The 12270-nt window shown below is 43.9% G+C and overlaps 1 long non-coding RNA gene across 4 annotated transcripts in view; it reads left to right on the top strand.

The window, feature by feature from the left end:
- The first annotated feature begins 10466 nt into the window (after positions 1–10466).
- LOC122541288 (uncharacterized) overlaps positions 10467–12270 on the top strand; it is a 612062-nt gene continuing 610258 nt past the window's right edge. For 2 of the 4 annotated variants that reach the window (XR_015753144.1, XR_015753141.1), the window contains exon 1: positions 10467–11906. This is a non-coding gene — a long non-coding RNA (uncharacterized LOC122541288). The remainder of the gene's footprint in view (positions 11907–12270) is intronic. The other 2 variants (XR_015753142.1, XR_015753143.1) reach the window with 1 other exon arrangement.

Raw genomic sequence — 12270 nt, 5'->3', positions numbered from 1 at the left:
TTTGTTTAAGTTAGGTGTCGAAAGCAGTAAGGTTAAAACTGAGAGAAATGGTTCTTAAAATTTCCAAAGAGATTCTTGGATTTGAAGATGATTCTCAAATTCGCCAAGAAAGTTTAGAAGGAAAGAAAAATACCATACTTTTAGAATTAGCAAAGAACTTAGATTTGGGTTTAACTAAGGACAAACGTAAAGCGGAAATTATAAGGGAGTTCCTCAAGCATTTTTGTGTGTCAGAGAAACAGACAAGCGCTGTAGAGATAGAAAAACTTAAATAACAATTGAGGAAAATGGAGTGAGAATATAACCAAAGGGAGTGAGAGAAGGAAGAGAAAGAGAGAGAGAGGCAAAATATTCCCCATGTCTATTTCCCTGAATCATCTCCCCGCAAGCCTATTCCTTATGTCTATTTCCCCATCATCCTCCCCAGTCTATTCCACATATCTATTCCCCCAATCATCTTCCCCAACAGTCTATTCCCGATGTCTATTTCCCCGAATCATCTCCCCCAAGTCTATTCCTCATGTCTATTTCCCCGAATCATCTCCCCCAAGTCTATTCCTCATGTCGATTTCCCCAATCATCTTTCCCCAGTCTATTCCCCACATCTATTCCCCCAATCATCTTCCACCAGTCTATTCCCCATGTCCATTCCCCTCCCCAACCTATTCCCCATATCGATTCCCCCAGTCTATTCGCCATGTCTATCTACCCCATCATCTTCCATCTCCCCAGTCTATTCCTCGTGTCTATATACCCCCATCATCTCTCCCCAGTCTATTCCCCATATCCTGTCCCTTCCAGTCTCTTGCCCCCACTGTCTGAGATGGAGGAGGGTGCACAAGAGGCAGAATGTGAAACACAGGGGACAAGCTTTCTCCACAGGAAGGGGATGCAATGAGGCCATTCAGGGGCAAATCCAGAGGAGCCAGACAGGACTGAGATCAGTTAATAGGTAGAGATGATTCGGGGAAATAGACATGAGGACTAGGCTTGCGGGGAGAGGATTCAGGGAAATAGACATGGGGAATAGACTGTTGGGAGGATGATTAGGGGAAATAGACATGATGAATAGACTGTTGGGGAAGATGATTGGGGGAATAGATATGTGGAATAGACTGGGGGATGATGGGGGAAATACACATGGGCAGAATCGATGAGGTACGACGGACAGAAGGGGTCCATCTCTGTCATAAATCTTCTGTAACTCTGTGACTGGGATCTTGCTGCACAGTAAAGCGGTCAGTCACAGACCGGTCAGTACAGACTCATTTTTCTCTGCCCCAGGGAGTGGGGTCAGGGCAACCCTGAGGAGAGCAAAATATTTGAATGAGGGAATGAATTTGAGAGGGGAGTAGAACCGAAGGACAAAATAGTTTTGGGAGTGCAAAACTGGGTCAGCACTTTCAGGTCTGAAAGAGAGAAGAAGAGAGGGAGATAGCGATGGTGAGAGACAAAGAGAGATGGAGAGAGTGGAGATTGAGAAATAGGGAGGGACAGAGAGAAAAGCACAGGGAGAGACAGTGGGAGAGGCCAGAGAGAGAGAAGGTCATAGATTTAGAGCACCGGGGAAATGTCAGACAAAGACAAACATGAAGTTGGGACATGGACAGACTGAAGGGCTGATCCTCACTATTCAGTTGGTGCCAGCTCTCTCTCAGTGGTTTGTTCCACTCCCACTCTCCCATGAGGGACTGACCCTGCTCCTGGGATTTGTTGCAGCCTGGAAAGTATTAGTGTGTCTCTCCCTCACTACTGATCCTCCGTGCGTCACTCCCTTAGCACGGACCTTCTGATAGCCTACAAGATCCTTCAAAATGAAGTTCGTGAGCCCATAGGCAACCCCATCATTGCCATGAGTTTCCATCATAAATACAGAGATCCAACTGGAAATAGAGAACGTGTGCTGGTTGAATTGAACTCTCTTAGTCACAATGGTTTTGTTCCAAATTCCCCAGGAGGCCAAACGTCAGAGGCATACTGTGAGCAATGACATCTTCCTAACAACATCACTGTCCTTCAAAAGACAAATGAAGTCAGTGAGGATCACCCTTGTACTGGTTTTGACTGCTGGTATCTGGGCTACTTCTTTCTGCTGACCTTCCGGTATTGAACATCGAACCGAGCAGAACACAGCATTATGGCGCATGGTGGATAACATCTCATTCTGCTCAATAAAATCCCGAACACGTCAAACCAACTGTCCAGTTGCAGAGCAGCATTGGGAAAATTGCTTCATTGTGTCTGCACTGAACGCCAGGATAGATTGTAGAATCCCTACAATGTGAAAACAGGCCCTTCAGCCCAACAAGTCCATACTAACCATCCACAGATTTTGCCACCCAGGCGCATTCCCTCAACCCTACATTTAGACCTGACTAATGCACCTAACCTATACTCCCTAAACACTGTGGGCAATTTAACATGGCCAATTCACCTAACCTACACATCTTTGGACTGTGGGAAGAAACCAGAGCATCCTGCACTCTCCCGATCTCTGTCACCTCCACCAGACTTTCCACCCCTATCTCTGTAACCTCCTTCAGCCCCTACACCCCTTGCTATCGCAATTATCTCCTCCAACCCCTACGTCTTCCCGATCTCTGTTACTTCCTCCAGCCCCTACATCCTCCCTATCCCTATAACCTCCTCAAGCCCCCACACCCTCCTGATCTATGTCACCTCCACCAGCACCAACGTCCCTCCCTATCTTTGTCACTTCCAGCAACCCTCTAAACCTCTTCCTATCTCTGTAACCTCATCCAGCCCCTACACCCTCCCGATTTCTGTAACTTTTCCCGTCCCCGCACACTTCTCGATCTCTGTCACCTCCACTATTCACTACATCTCTCCCTATCTCAGTAACTCCTCTTTATCTCTGGAAACATCGCCATCCCTTACATGCCGCCCTATCTGTGTATTCACATCCTCCAATCTACCTTTCCAACTCCCGACCCCAATATTCCATCAGAACAAGACACACAACATCAACCAGGGGCTTTGCATTTTATGTTTTCTGTGCGATACTTTGATGTTTGAAATCCATGTGAGGTTTCTAAAGCATGGTCAGTCCCTGGTTGTATTTGTCATGTTACTATCCACTCGACACAATCCATTTCCAAACCGTCAATGCGACTGTGAACAGTTTCAGGCTTGGTTCTAAAAGGAGGAATGTATCCAACAAAGGATCAACAAAATCAAAAAGAGAGGATTTCAAACACTGCCCTGTGAGGAATGACTGAGAAAAGTAAGACAATATAACTTAGGACTAAGTTCATAAGAAATAGCAGCAGGCAAGGCCCCTCGAGCCTGATCCACCATTCCACAGGATCATGGCTGATGCGAAACACCTCATATCCACTTCCCCGCCCTTTACCCTTTGACATTTGATTCATGACTGATCAATAATCTTTATAACTCCATCTCAAGCATACACAAGGACTCTGCCCCTGAGCTCCCTGCGGGGTGGAGTTCTAAAGACACACGGCACTTTACACCAATTTCAGAATTTCGACTTTGCAGGCTCCAGCCACCTCCACTTTCCCATGGACATGCAATCCCCTTTCACACGTCCATCCCCCACCAGGATGGTCTCAGGGCTCTCCGTTTCTTCCACGAGCAAAGGCCTGAACCGTGCCCATCTCCCATCACCCTGCCCTGCTTGGCTGAGTTCATCCTCATCCTCAACTACTTCTCTTTTCCTTCAGGTCAGAGGGGTGGCCATGGGTACCCAGAGATACCTGTCTCTTTCTGAGGTAAGTGGAAATTCCTTGTTCCAGTCCTATTCCAGTCCCCCAACCACAACTCTTTCTCGGATATATTGATGAGCTTCCCTCTCTCGTCCCGAATGGGAAACGTTCACCCATTTCACTTCCAGTTTCCATGATTCCTCCCTTCCCTTCCTTGATGTCTTTGTTTATATTTCTGGGGATAGAGTGGACACTATAAACCCATCGACTCCCACAGCTAACTGTACTATATATCATCATACCCTGCTTCCCGTAAGGACCCCATTCCAACAAAGAATCTGCCCTCCCTCCTCAACATGGCTTCCCTCCTGTGGTGTGTATTTCTTAGGATGCTGAGGTCATGCTCAATGCAACATGGTGCTGCTACCTTTCCTCTCTTCACCGGACTCGTTGGTGCCTTTTTGTCATCCTTGTTTCTCCTATTGCTTTTGTTTTCCTTCCTCCTCTTCCACATCCCTGTTTCGATCTGCAGTTTGTACTTGCTCAAACTCGATTGCTGTTGCTATTACTTGTTGCTTCGAAGTCTGTATCAACTGTTTATGCCACATCTGCTCATCAGTTACCTAACTCGTTAAGCCAGTTCCATTCTGATATGTTTTAAAAATTATGGCTGTAACCTCTGGTGGTCCTCAAGCAGGCTTCTTCTAATTCCTTAATTACTGTCTCATGCTCGAGATGTGTCTCTTCCAAAGTGATGTTCTCCTCACCCCGGCGCCACTGGGCAAAGATGTACAACCCAATAATTTATTCAATTGAGCGCATTAATTTGGAGTTTAGACATGTATAATGATATTCAAATAAGGCCAGTATATAAGGGAAAAAGTTTATATTCGAAAGAAAATTAATCGTTTGGGAACGACAATAAGGATGATAAGTAATATCAACTGTATGTTAGACTTGAGTATGGTAGCACATTGAGGGTAATATTCTGGATCCGAACTTTTGATTTGTTTTAAGTGTTATTTCTTCATCCTTCCACACTGAGGTTGTGATGGTTACTCGCTGTCTTCTGATGGTATTGCCTACCTCCAGACTACTTCACTCTCAAGTAATGTCACATCACTATTTTCACTCTTGAAGAGATTCGGTTGATCCCATTTGTCAATATATAATAAACAAATCTTTTTTTATGCTTGATGAGAACTTTAATATCTTTATTCATCCATTCTTCCCTCATTTTACCAAGCTTGTCTTTCACTTGAACATGAACTCAATGTTTCTGAACTCTCGTTATCACACAATTCAAAGCCTCCCAATTGTCAGTCGTCCTTTTATCTGTGAACTGTTTACTCCAGACAAATTTCCAACGCTCATGCGTTACCCTTAAAATGTGCTAAATTGCTGATGGCGTGCAGGTTGGGTGTGTTAGCAATGCTAAATTGCTGATGGTGTGCTGGGATATGCAGGTTAGGTGGATTGGCACAGCTGGTGGTGTGCAGGGATGTGCAGTTTAGGTGGGTTGGCCTTGCTAAATTGCTGATGGCGTGCAGGGATGTGCAGGATAGTTGTGTTCGCTATGCTAAATTGCTGATGGTGTGCAAGAATGTGCAGGTTAGGTATGTTAGCCATGGGAAAATGGAGATGGAATCCTCTTCCAAGGGTTGGTGTGGATTTGGGTTGAACGACCTGTCTCCACACGAGAGAGATTCTATGAAGTTCAAGTTTTGCTCCTTCTCTAGTTGGGATATTTATACATTGAGAGAAAAACTTTTCTTGAATACACATTTTACAAATATTTTTATTGAAAATCTTCTTTAAAACTTGAACAAAACATTTATATATAAAGAAAAAATAGCACGGTCAAAACAGAAAAAAAAAGTACAAAGAACAAGGCCATAACATAGTATCATTATTACTAAGCAACCCACTATTCTACCAAAACAAACCTATCTACTTAACTAAAACTAGACTGCAAACATATTGAATAAATACTAGATTAAATGACATTCAAGTTACTTAAATCAAATAATGTCTTACAACTTTATTCTGTCTTACTCATCACACCTCCACTGAGGCTCCCATCCCTGGGAGTCACCCCTACGGTATATTTCCTTCTTTTCCTTCCAGTCTCTTCCACCCGGGGACCCACCGGAGCGCATAAAGATTCCCATGATTATACCATGGCCCTGTCTAATATTGCCGACAAGTTAGTTGCAATATAATTTTCAAAGTGCCGCCATGTCCTATAAAACGGTTCAGTTTCGTGGTGCACCATATTTGTGAGGTAACCTTGGGGTAGATACTCCATTAATGAAAAAGAAAAACCTTTGATACTGCTGACGAAAAAAGAAAAAGAAAACCTTATATGCTGCCTGACATGCTGCGCTTTTTAAGTTCTGATCTCCAGCATCTGCAGACCTCATTTTCTCCTCGTAGATACTCCATTACCAGCTTACACCACCCCGGAAGACCTAATGTCCAGTCCTATCTCTTGGTTCCACGTCTTACAGAGTACTTCCATATCCCCCAGAGCACGACCTTTCTGTAAATGATATAAAGTACTAAGTGAAAGAGTACCCGCACACTGGAGTACCCTTTCCTCCACATCTGATTCATAACATTGGGCCAGGACTGTGGTCTTCCTCTGTATATAGCCCCTAATCTAGAAGTATCAGAAAAGGTCCTTATTGGATAATCAATATTTCTGACTTAACTGACTGAATGACATCAGGGCTTCTCCCTCGAGTAAATCTCCCAAACATAGAATTCCTTTGCTCTCTCATTTTCGACTGTATTCACTCTAGAAAACGATAATATTGTTGAGGTGATGACTCAGAAACAGGCTACTTGACTAGGTGTAATTGAGGTTCACAAGGAAGAGGTATTAGAAATCCTGCGGAGTGTGAAAATAGATAAGTCCACAGGGCCGAAAGGGATTTATCCTCTGTGACACCAGGGAGGAGATTGCCGAGCCTTTGGCATTGATTTTTACATCGTCATTGTCTACAGGAATAGTGCCAGAAGACTGGAGGATAGCAAATGTGCTCTCCCTTTTCCAGAAGGGGAGTATAGAAAATCCTGGTAATTATAGACCAGTGAGCCTTACTTCGGTTGTTGGTAAAGTGTTGGTCAAGGTTATAAGAGAACAGGATTTATAATCGTCTAGAAAATAATAATTTGATTAGAGATAGTCAGCATTGTTTTGTGAAGGGTTGGTCGTGCCTCACAAACCTTATTGAGTTCTTTGAGAAGGTGACCAAACAGATGAAAGTAAACCAGTTGAAGTGGTGTAGTTCAGCAAGGTGTTCAATAAGGTTCCCTACAGTAGGCTATTGTACAAAATGCAGAGGAACGGGATTGTGGGCGATATGGCAGTTTAGATCAGTAATTGGCTTGCTGAAAGAAGACAGATGTTGTTAGTTGATGGGAAATGTTCATCCTGGAGTCCAGTTACCAGTGGAATACCGCAAAGGTCGGTATTGGGTCCACTGCTGATCGTCATTTTTATAAACGACCTGGAAGAGGGCGTAGAAGGGTGGGTTAGTAAATTTGAAGACGACACTAAGGTCGGTGGAGTTGTGGATAGTCACGAAGGATGTGTACAATTCTGGTCACCGCATTATAACAAGGATGTGGAAGCTTTGGAAAGGGTGCAGAGAAGATTTACGAGGTTGTTGCCTGGTATTAAGGGAAGGTCTTACGAGGAAAGGTTGAGGGACTTGAGGCTGTTTTCGTTCGAGAGAAGAAGTTTGAGAGATGACATAATAGACACATATAAGATAATCAGAGGATTAGATAGGGTGGACAGGGAGAGCCTTTTTCCAAGAATGGTGATGGCGAGCACGAGGGGGGCATATATTTAAATTGAGGGGTCATAGATATAGGATCGATGTCAGAGGTTGTTTATTTACTCAGAGAGTAGTAAGGGTATGGAATGTTTTGCCTACAACCGTAGTAGATTCGCCAACTTTAAGTACATTTAAGTCGTCATTGGACATGCATATGGACGTACATGGAATAATGCAGGTTAGATGGGCTTCAGATTGGTATGACAGGTCAGCGCAACATCGAAGGCCGAATGGCCTGTAATGTTCTATGTTCTATGTCTTAAAGCCAGAGTCTGTTGCCCCAGGTTTAAATCCTTGGCCTCCTATTAATGGGGTAAAAGGCGAAGTCTTAAACCAACTTCCCTCATCTCACCTCATTATCCTCCAAGCTTTCACCATAATCAGGATATTTGCACTATTTCATTGCTGGGTCATGGATTTCATCTTGTCCATAAATAATAAATGAATTGGAGGAATTCTCGACTGTGAGGGTACAATATCAAGCCATATTGATTCTGAATTCCACCCGTACTCAGTCACCAACAGATGTTAACAAAGCAGTCATTTGATATTTCTTCAAATCCAGAAGATCTACCCCTCCTTCAGCTTGTGAAAGCTGTAATCTAGTGAATTTAATTAGAGGACATCTATGGCATCAAATGAGGGTCCCTAGGCAACCATTAATCCTCCGTAATACTTGTCTAGATAACAGTAATGGGGGCATTATTGTGGTATATAGCAGTCGGTGAAGGACATTCATCTTGATCAGAGCTATTTGGCCCAATCATGATAATGGTAATCCCTCCCATCACTGCAAATCCTGTTTTATCCTCTCTAGTAAATATACAAAGTTAGCCTTACATAGCAGATGGAAGGAAGGGGTAATCAAAATTCCAAAACAAGAGAACCTTACTTGACAACCTAAACGGGAATTGCATTTTATCCTTCAAGTTAGGTGTCTCCACTAAGCCCCCTAATGGCATGGCTTCCGATTCTGTAAAATTGATCATATAACCAGAAAAACTACGATATGAATTAATTGTTTGGATCAGCCGGGGAACAGACTTTTCCAGTTAAGCCAGGAATAAAAGGACGTCATCAGCGTAATATTATGCTTCCCCATTCCCACCTTTGGCGCTACTATTTCAAAGTCTCTTCTAATATTTCCAGCTAATAGTTCAATTGCCAAGGTAAATGGCAGGGGTTTAGATTAGATTAGATTACTTACAGTGTGGAAACAGGCCCTTCGGCCCAACAAGTCCACACTGCCCCGCCGAAGCGCAACCCACCCATACCCCTACATCTACCCCTTACCTAACACTACAGGCAATTTAGCAAGGCCAATTCACCTGACCTGCACATCTTTGGACTGTGGGAGGAAACCGGAGCACCCGGAGGAAACCCACGCAGACACGGGGAGAATGTGCAAACTCCACACAGTCAGTCGCCTGAGGCGGGAATTGAACCCGGGTCTCTGGCGCTGTGAGGCAGCAGTGCTAACCACTGTGCCACCGTGCCGCCCACAAGGTGTCTCCACTAAGCCCCCTAATGGCATGGGTGAGACAGGCACCCCTGTCTACTACATATTCTAATATTAAAGTTATTTGATTAATACCGTTTTTAATAGCTGCTGCCTTAGGATCCTTATACAGTACTGCTACGCATCTGGCAAAGGATATCCCCAAAGCAAAACACTCTAGAACCTCAAATTGATCCGGATGTTCTATCCAATCAAAGGCTTTTTTCTGCATCTAAGCAGACCACCAACCCCGGAATCAATCTTTGCTGACATACCTGTACTGTATTCAGTACTCTCATACTATTGTTAGAGTAACTGAGGCCGTTAATAAAACCTGTTTGGTCTACTTTTATAATATGGGGAAAAACCTTCCCCAACTCCAGGGCCAACATCTTCGATAAAATTTTGAAACCTCTATTCAATAGCAAAATTAGTCTATATGAAGTACATTATTTGGGGTCCTTCCCTTTCTTTAAAATAAGGGAGATATTAGTTACCCTAAGAGTAGACAGCAGACAATCCTGTGTCTAAGAGTATTTGTATATCCCCAGAAATGTTTCCACTTAACATGTTTATGAATTCCTAATAAAATTCAGTTGGCAATCCATCTGGTCCCGGTGGGTTGCCATCTTGGAGATGTCTTATTGCTTCCTGCACTTCCTGTACTGGTAGAGACGTATTCAAAAGGGAAGCCTGCTTTTTACTCATATTGTGCAGGTCCAGATTTTCAAAGAAGGACTGTTTGGCAAAGGAGACCTCTATTTTAGTCACTTGTGTGTGTATCGCGTCGAGGGCAGCCCGGAGAGCTGTGACCCGCTGAAGTTCAAACAATGACGGTTATTTATAGTATGTTTTCTCAGCTACCTTCAGTCAGGCCTCCAGCAATTCCTGCTGCTCCACCCTCTGCCTTTATAGAGTCGCCGAATATGAAACAATCAGAACTCGTATGCCTTCGTGGTCAGATAACTAGCAGCACATGAATTAATATCCCAAAAGCTCCTGAATTCCCTTGTAATATATTCAATAAATTTACTATCCCCTAACAAAAATGAATCCATGCACCAGTCATGTGCATTTGCTCCACTGCCCTAGCCTTTAATATCTAAGTGTACTGGCGTAATCCAAAACAGCTATATTCCCTAAATTACACACAAATATTCTGTTCAGATCATTAGATGACAAAGAAAAAACATATCAATGCATGTATGACGTTTGTATGGATTGGAATAGAATGTGAAATCTCTTCCATTAGGGTGGAAATACCTCCACATAATCACAACTGGTCACACATGTCCACCGACTGTTTGGACTGCGTGGGCATTTATACATTAAGACTATGAGTTTTTCCCCCAATCTTCTTGCTGCTTCCACTCTTCACTGTTTTCCTGTATAATGCAGGAGCTGCACTAGGACCACACGGGGGTGCTGTTCCCTTCCGCGCCTGCGCGTTGTGAACCGGTAGGCCTGCTCCACACTGACCAGGCCAGACTCCAATTCCAGCTGCAGAAACTTCGGGAGCCATCCCTTCAGGAAGTCAGCCAGATACTCGCCTTCTTCATGTTCCAGGAGACTTGTTCCTGAAGGATCCGAACCTGGTCTTCCAGTGTTCGGGTCCTTCCTCCCGAGACCTCTCTGATGCTGCGGTCCTTTAGTCTACCGCCTCCAATCTTCATTCCATGAACTGCATTTCCTGCTCATGCTTTCTTTAGCATGGCAGACAGTAGGACCATTGTTACTTGAATCCACTCTCGGAGTTTAGCAAACTCCGAGAGTAAGTACTGCTGTCCTGCTGGAGCCAAAGGAGTCATCCCAGGAGACTGAGTTCTGGCTGCAGGTATCCCCAATGCAGTAGTGGAGTGCCCTGTCTGCTGTCTTCCTTTAAGCTCCTTTCCTTTACTGGTCTTCATTCTGGCTTGAAGGTGTCTGAAGTGATTCCAAAAGCTCGAAATAAACAGTTACTTTAAATTATTACTTTTGTCTCCTTGGGGTGGTTGGAAAGACGGGCGGGAGGTGGCAAAGGTCCACTTTGCACCAGGGGCATGGCAGAGAGCCCAGCACAGCAGACCACTCAGACTGCTGCCAAAATGAATCTTCTCACGAGGTAAGTTTTTAAATCAGTGATTCACCTTCTCGTCAGCCCCCCGGTCGACACTCTCTCGGTTCTTCTGCTGCTGAAACAAAAATGAAGGGCCCCAACGATTTCTGTAAGTTTTTAAATCAGTGTTTCACGTTCCCGTCAGCCCTCTGGTCAAAACTCCCATTCTTCCTGCTGCTGAAACACACATTTTGTGGCTCAAACCATTACTGAATTATGTGATTCGCTGTCAATTAAACAGTAACTGCGCTGGTAGCAGGGATTGTGGAAAGGGCCAATGGTATGTTAAAAGAGAGATTATCTAAATTGGTCAAAAAAGGGGTTACCTGGCTTCAAGTATTGCCTTTGGCAGTATTGCACATGTGAGTGTCTCCACATTCGCAGACCGGACTGTCAGATGCAGACATAGTTTACGGTCTTCCAATGAGGACTCTGTGAGATGCTCATGATAAGCCCCTTGAGGGTGTGGATCTCCATGTAATGAGTGAGCAAATGCAGTTACTTGAAACAGTTGACTGTTTCTCTGAAGTTTCTTTACTCGCAGGTTTGACAATCACATTTCCCAGATGAGGAAAACATGATCGCCTCACAAAGTTCACGAGTAAACCCAGGGGATTATGTATGCCAATTGGGAAAGGAACAAACTGGGACAATGCTGAAGTGGCCACACCAACACCAACCTCTGTCAAGACTGAAGGACGCTCGTACTGTGTCCACCGATCTGATTGCAGGAAGATTACTCCTCAAACAGAAGTGGACATAGGATGAACACTTTTTTGGTAGTCTTTGAACTTTCTGAACTCTTTAACGTAGGTAGACATTTGATATTGAAAAACTAGCCTACTCAGGAACTGCATGCAAACACTTACTTACATATGTCATATATGTTTTCAGAAAAAGTTTGATATAAGAATGTTGGTTTTGCACCCATGTCCCCATCCATTCAAGGGAAGGAAGGTCTCTTCAACACCTCCCTTTCTATTACCAAAAACATATGAATGGATGTTATGTCGGAATCCCAGGGTAAAAAAATGCAGCATGTTAAACAGTTACAGACAAGAAGAGGGAATAGAGGGAGAGAAAACTCAGGAAGAGAAAGAGAGAAGGGTGGACAGAGAGCAAGACCAAAATCCCAGGAGTATT

This window comes from Chiloscyllium plagiosum, unplaced genomic scaffold (assembly GCF_037043375.1).
Source record: "Chiloscyllium plagiosum isolate Xiang-an unplaced genomic scaffold, Cpla_swu_hap1 HiC_scaffold_35, whole genome shotgun sequence".
NCBI classification, from domain to species: Eukaryota; Metazoa; Chordata; class Chondrichthyes; order Orectolobiformes; family Hemiscylliidae; genus Chiloscyllium; species Chiloscyllium plagiosum.
This window is presented reverse-complemented; position numbering and strand designations above follow the sequence as displayed.